At 50.8% G+C, this 6,858-nt stretch overlaps 3 non-coding genes across 3 annotated transcripts; 2 read left to right on the top strand and 1 right to left on the bottom strand.

Annotated features, from left to right (window-relative positions):
* The first annotated feature begins 2,762 nt into the window (after positions 1 to 2,762).
* trnaf-gaa (transfer RNA phenylalanine (anticodon GAA)) lies at positions 2,763 to 2,835 on the top strand. The gene has a single exon. It is a non-coding gene; the product is annotated as a tRNA-Phe (tRNA).
* Positions 2,836 to 4,328: 1,493 nt separating this feature from the next.
* On the top strand, positions 4,329 to 4,401 carry trnav-cac (transfer RNA valine (anticodon CAC)). Its single transcript has one exon. It is a non-coding gene; the product is annotated as a tRNA-Val (tRNA).
* A 621-nt stretch (positions 4,402 to 5,022) lies between these two features.
* On the bottom strand, positions 5,023 to 5,094 carry trnad-guc (transfer RNA aspartic acid (anticodon GUC)). Its single transcript has one exon. It is a non-coding gene; the product is annotated as a tRNA-Asp (tRNA).
* Positions 5,095 to 6,858: the final 1,764 nt, after the last annotated feature.

The raw sequence follows: 6,858 nt of genomic DNA on the forward strand, positions 1-6,858 counted from the left end.
GCGGCAATAACATCTCCATTTATTAAATTTATTCTTCCATCTTAACCTAGAAAACTCCCGGGACGTTTCTGTGAACCGGTAAAGCTCTCTCTGTTGGTGGTCACACGTAGAAACAATGCACGAGCTGAAAGCAGGAAGTCAAGCACTCCTCCCTCACTGTATATCTGGGTCCAGACTTCCGAAAACTCCTAAAAGTGAATTTCCAGAACGCCATATTAAAGTCTCCCACCCGTTCGTTTCAAATACATCAATTAGATGAGTTCGGGTTCTTTTCTGATGTATTTTAATAGTTTGGCACTGTGCCTTGTTAAATATGTTACAAGCAAAGTTTATCAACTTCATGCGAGGTTTTGCGTGGATACAAAAACATTATATGATATCTATAACACACGTGAAGAGTGAATCTGAATTAATCAGAATGCTTTGCTGCACCAGAATTGTTATTTACGTATTTTAAAAATACATCTGGTGCATCTGAAGACAGAATAAAACCCAGAACTGTAAAAGGACGACAGACCATTAAACTGTCTGGTGATATTGCTGCATGTATAATAGAACACGTTATTGTAAAAAATGTTTACATTCGTGAATGAGTATTTTTTTTAATTATACCAAATGTCCGTTAAATAATGAATTACGTTTATCAGACCATAAACACTATTATATGAAAAAAAAAACATTTACTATACATGCATTTAACTTGCTTTTTTAAAAAACATGACAATACGGTAGATGAAAATTGTTGTTCAGCGCTTTTGTATTAAATATACTCTACCAGCCTTTTAAGTCATGTGTCAGAAATAAAGTGTATAAAATTCGCTAAATCAAACAAAACACAAGCGCTACGAAAAAGAAAAAAATGTGTTTATCCTGCAATTTTATCTTGCTGAAACGTTTTTTTTTCTGTGGCACTAACGGGCTAACGGTTAGGATTCCTGGTTTCCTGATTACATAGAAATGTGTCTCTCTTGTCTTACGGTGTCCAAATGACCAGTTCAGTGTAGAAAGGAGCAGCGTAAAACACCGGGGTAAAGTTAGCTTGAAGTTCGAAAACGATTTTGCCACGCCTGTACCGTTTACACGAAACCTCTTAGATTCGCGAGAATACTTGCTTTGTGCATAAAATACATTGTGAATGCTTTCTCAGCCTTTACTTTTTCGTTTATATTACAGTTTTTGGACCAAGCACGAATATTCTTTTGTCCATATCTTCGCAACGGAAGCACAGAACGCCTTCAAACCAAATGCATTTTAAAGACCACGACGTGGATATTTCCACAGCCTCTACATCAAAGTATCAGTGAGCTAATTATCTTTTTTTAAACCTCCGGTTTTTCATCGATGCGTAATTACGCACTAAGTGGAACCCGGGGGACCGCTGTATACACAAGTTCACAACGCGAGAAATACTGTTCAATACGGCTTCATGCGAAAAACCCGTATATGACCATAGGCAACAGAATAGCGCAGTCTCCAATTACTCGGACTGTAAGCACGGGAATAAAGCTTTGTCTGAATTCTGAAACCCTTCCTTTACGTCCTGTTTTCATTCAGGTAAGAGTCAACTATATGCACAATACTACTGACAGCAGGAAGATTAAAATATTCTTTACTCAGCAGCTTATTAAAAACAGCTCCCATTATGTTCAAACCGATTTTTTACACAGAACACTGACACAGCTTTGCGTTCTGAATCTCTTTTTCTCGTGTGTTTATTTAATGTGGCACAATGCACTGGGATAGGGGTATTCTGTTCACAAACCAATAGCATTTAAACCACAGCACCCACAATGCTGCAAGTAAGTGTTTTGCACACTAAGCAGAGAGCGATGTCTTCCTCGTTAGTATAGTGGCATGTATCCCCACCTGTCACGCGGGAGACCAGGGTACATCAGGACATGCATTGAAGTGAAAGCAGGATGCGCTGCGACATCCACTGTACAGATCCCGCCACACTAAGAGGTGAGTGGGTCTGTTCGATCACAGCGCTAGACGAATCCCCAAACAGTGTGCGTGGCAACAAACGAAACGGGCCTGTGTCCGCCCGGTTTCGATCCAGGGAAATCGGGCCCAGTAGTGGCGGGATCTGTACAGTGCATGTCGCAGCGCTTCAATGTGCTTCCTGATGTCCTACCCCGAGAACAGAAAAGACAGCATCCACAGCAACAACAGCTCAGGTCTCTACACGGGAGCTAAGCTGCCCCCATCTCCTCTGCTCTGCGGCTCCTGCGGAGCGAAGTCCTGCCTGGAGCCGTGTTTGCAGGCGGCGGCTCCCCACACCTGTCTGTGCGTCGTGTCCAAGAGCTCCTGGGAGGAAGAGAGAGCCCTCCCACTCGGGGGCTTTTCCACGGTCTGTGTGAGGAGGGGCGGGTGTGTCCAGTAGCTTATCGAGCGGAAGCCTGGGGCGGCGGAGAGCTGTGATCGTGCAGACCTTGAGGTGTCACCTCTTTGTCTGCTTTCCCGCCCCCCCTCCGCCCAAGCTCTGCTCCAAAGTAGCCCGGCAACCCCTCACACCTGCACGTGTCACAACCTAAGGTGCGGTCATGAGACACCCATGGGGTGTCGTTCTGTTCTTGCTAATTGTTTCCTGCCCGTCGCAGGCAGGAGTCCATGCGAGGAAGATGTGCTGGACAGAGCTCAGAGGGCGCACCTGGGTGGCTTTCCTTCTGAGTGACGTTCCTGCAACACTCTCCCGCTACTCTTGGTGCGCTCATGCCACAACACAGGAAGGCTGGAGCAGGTGGTTGTGGGCTTTGCGCACCGCCGAAATAGCTCAGTTGGGAGAGCGTTAGACTGAAGATCTAAAGGTCCCTGGTTCGATCCCGGGGTTCGGCATTTTGTTTCATCGCGCCCTTTGTTCCTCTCTCCAGCGCCCCCTGCCTAAAGTGACGCGTCCCTTTCTCAGCCCGAAACGCAAGCGAGACACCAGCAGCGGTCCCTGCAGGTTTCCGTAGTGTAGCGGCTATCACGTTCGCCTAACACGCGAAAGGTCCCCGGTTTGACACCTCGTTTTGCACGCTCCTGTACTTCACAGAGGTCTTGAGCGACAGCTCATTTGTTCCCAATGTATTTCCGGTGCCTTCGTGCACTCTTGTACCAAACGCACGTTCCTTCTGTACGCGGAGCCGATCATTTGCAGTTGGGCTGTGCCGACAGACCAGGACGAGCTCTGTCGGCTCAAAAGCAGCGCAGGACCTGCAAGAACAACAGAAAGATTAGCATCCAGCGGGGGCCTCTTAGTGAGCCCAAGAGCTCATCAAGAATCGGCTCCAGCAACAGGGCTGGGCGCATTGTTCCATTCTCTGCCCACTCTCGGTGTAAACAAGTCCCTCCTGGTCTCTGCTTGAAATGCACTTTCCTGCGTTTGCTTTGGTGTAACTGGCTTCCCCTGCATGGGCGAATGTGAAGAAGATCCTTAGTAAGTCATTGAAGAAAACCGAGAAGAGGTCGGAGTGGCCTCTGTCGTTCATCAACGATCCAGTCAGGCAGTACTCCTCTGTAAAGCGCCGTTCGTTCACATCGATTGGCTTTTTTTTTGCCTTCATTCGTGCGAGTAGTAAAAGCAGACGCCCCTAATCTGCCGTGACCCAGATTTGAACCGGGGTTGTTGCGGCCACAACGCAAAGTACTGACCACTATACCATCACAGCGAGTTACCAAGACACACACGGCAGGGCGTAAAGGGCTGTGCTCTCTTCGTGTGACATAATTCGGAAAAGTCCTGACGTTGCATTTCAACTGAGCCCTTCGACACTCTGAGTGACAACTCTCTTGCGTGTTTTCTCATATTTATGTAGTTTGCTTGCATGATGCCGGGAACAGCATGGTTGTTCGCTGCCATTTAGTCTAGCGGTTAGGGTTCCTGGTTTTCACCCAGGCGGTTCGACTCGGTTTTGCCTCCTGCTTTCCAAAAGATCAGCACCGTGTACGAAAGAGCCGCATTAAAACTACTCGAACGTGCAAAACGTGCGAGAAGAGGGGGCGTTTGTTTCCAACCGAAACTTCTCGCGTGTGAGACGAGCTGATCATCGCTGTGGGAAGGTTACTCTGGTAGACAGGGCTGACCTTCGGCAATAGGATTTATAGTCTCCAAGATGATATTTGCACTTTCTGGAGAGGCGATTTTCTCCACTTCAGTAGCCCGATTTCGTCGATTGCGTGGAGAGGGCTGTAGAATGTGGCGCCGCCTTTCCTGCTCCGTCCATGACAGGCGTGCTGGTCTCTGGAGAGAGAGCACGGTCCATCAGCGCACTCCAATAAAGGCACTGGAAGCAGCTAAATCGCATTGGCGAAGCTCAGCGCTGGGCCGCTGGGCACGTCTTACCACCGTTTCCGTAGTGTAGTGGTTATCACGTTCGCCTCACACGCGAAAGGTCCCCGGTTCGAAACCGGGCGGAAACAGACATCTTTTGTCGCCAGGCACAAAAGGGGATTGGGGATTCGCCTAGCGCTGTGATCGAACAGACCCACTGGACCCACCTCTTAGTGTGGCGGGATCTGCACAGTGCATGTCACAGCACATCCTGCTTTCACTTCAAGGCGCGTCCTGATGCACCCCAGTCTCCCGCGTGACAGGTGGGGACAGGTGACAGGTCCTATACTAACGAGGAAGACATCGCTCTCTCCGACCCCCGGCATCGTGTCCCGACCCACCGTGCTGGAAGCCGACGCGTGCTGTGATTCCTTTACGGAGCAGAAATGACAACCGAGGAGCCGAGAGATCATTTCAGCATTTCGCGTCTGAACGGAAAACACAAACGACCAACTCGGAATGACTTGCCTTTGACGCTTCTCAAAGCGTTCTTTGTGCATCGAACAGACCCACTCACCTCTTAGTGTGGTGGGATCTGCACAGTGCATGTCGCAGCGCTTCCTGCTTTCACTTCAATGTGCTTCCTGATGTCGAGTCGTGTGCCGTGCGGAGGCTCTGAAAGCGAGAGCAATGAAAAGGTGCACGACGCTGTGAAAGAAAACAGAGAAGTGAAAGGCAGTCATTTCTCTAAGGAGGTGAAAGAAAAGCTACTCCCCGTCGGGGAATCGAACCCCGGTCTCCCGCGTGACAGGCGGGGATACTTGCCACTATACTAACGAGGAAGACATCGCTCTCTCCAACCCCCGGCATCGTGTCCCGACCCAGCATGCTGGAAGCCAACGCGTGCTGTGATCCCTTTACGGAGCAGAAATGACAACCGAGGAGCCGAGAGATCATTTCAGCATTTCGCGTCTGAACGGAAAACACAAACGACCAACTCGGAATGACTTGCCTTTGACGCTTTTCAAAGCGTTCTTTGTGCACGACGACTGCGCCGCCTAGCAGATACAGATGGGTTGTACAACTTTGAACTAGCAAATGGAAGAGGGCTAAGCCCCCTCTCTTTTAGCCCAGGTTCGATCTGTCTCCCAGAATAACCAGGGCGCACGCACACACACATACCCGTGCCGTTGAAGTGCTCTGCTTCATTTCTAAGGGCAACTCAACATTCACTCCTACCCCGAGTGCAGAAAAGACAGCATCCACAGCAACAACAGCTCAGGTCTCTGCACAGGAGCTAAGCTGCCCTCATCTCCTCTGCTCTGCGGCTCCTGCGGAGTGGAGTCCTGCCTGGAGCCGTGTTTGCAGGCGGCGGCTCCCCGTGCCCTGTCTGTGCGTCGTGTCCAAGAGCTCCTGGGAGGAAGAGAGAGCCCTCCCACTCGGGGGCTTTTCCACGGTCTGTGTGAGGAGGGGCGGGTGTGTCCAGTAGCTTATCGAGCGGAAGCCTGGGGCGGCGGAGAGCTGTGATCGTGCAGACCTTGAGGTGTCACCTCTTTGTCTGCTTTCCCGCCCCCCCTCCGCCCAAGCTCTGCTCCAAAGTAGCCCGGCAACCCCTCACACCTGCACGTGTCACAACCTAAGGTGCGGTCATGAGACACCCATGGGGTGTCGTTCTGTTCTTGCTAATTGTTTCCTGCCCGTCGCAGGAAGGAGTCCATGCGAGGAAGATGCGCTGGACAGAGCTCAGAGGGCGCAGCTGGGTGGCTTTCCTTCTGAGTGACGTTCCTGCAACACTCTCCCGCTACTCTTGGTGCGCTCATGCCACAACACAGGAAGGCTGGAGCAGGTGGCTGTGGGCTTTGCGCACCGCCGAAATAGCTCAGTTGGGAGAGCGTTAGACTAAAGGTCCCTGGTTCGATCCCGGGTTTCGGCATTTTGTTTCATCGCGCCCTTTGTTCCTCTCTCCAGCGCCCCCTGCCTAAAGCGTCCCTTTCTCAGCCCGAAACGCAAGCGAGACACCAGCAGCAGTCCCTGCAGGTTTCCATAGTGTAGCGGCTATCACGTTTGCCTAACACGCGAGAGGTCCCCGGTTCGAGACCGGGCGGAAACAGCCTCGTTTTGCACGCTCCTGTACTTCACAGAGGTCTTGAGCGACCGGTCATTTGTTCCCAATGTATTTCCGGTGCCTTCGTGCACTCTTGTACCAAACGCACGTTCCTTCTGTACGCGGAGCCGATCATTTGCAATTGGGCTGTGCCGACAGACCAGGACGAGCTCTGTCGGCTCAAAAGCAGCGCAGGACCTGCAAGAACAACAGAAAGATTAGCATCCAGCGGGGTCCTCTTAGTGAGCCCAAGAGCTCATCAAGAATCGGCTCCAGCAACAGGGCTGGGCGCATTGTTCCATTCTCCGCCCACTCTCGGTGTAAACAAGTCCCTCCTGGTCTCTGCTTGAAATGCACTTTCCTGCGTTTGCTTTGGTGTAACTGGCTTCCCCTGCATGGGCGAATGTGAAAAAGATCCTTAGTAAGTCATTGAAGAAAACCGAGAAGAGGTCGGAGTGGCCTCTGTCGTTCTTCAACGATCCAGTCAGGCAGTACTCCTCTG

This window comes from Lepisosteus platostomus (assembly GCF_059453375.1).
Source record: "Lepisosteus platostomus isolate fLepPlt1 chromosome 5 unlocalized genomic scaffold, fLepPlt1.hap1 SUPER_5_unloc_3, whole genome shotgun sequence".
Taxonomy (NCBI): domain Eukaryota; kingdom Metazoa; phylum Chordata; class Actinopteri; order Semionotiformes; family Lepisosteidae; genus Lepisosteus; species Lepisosteus platostomus.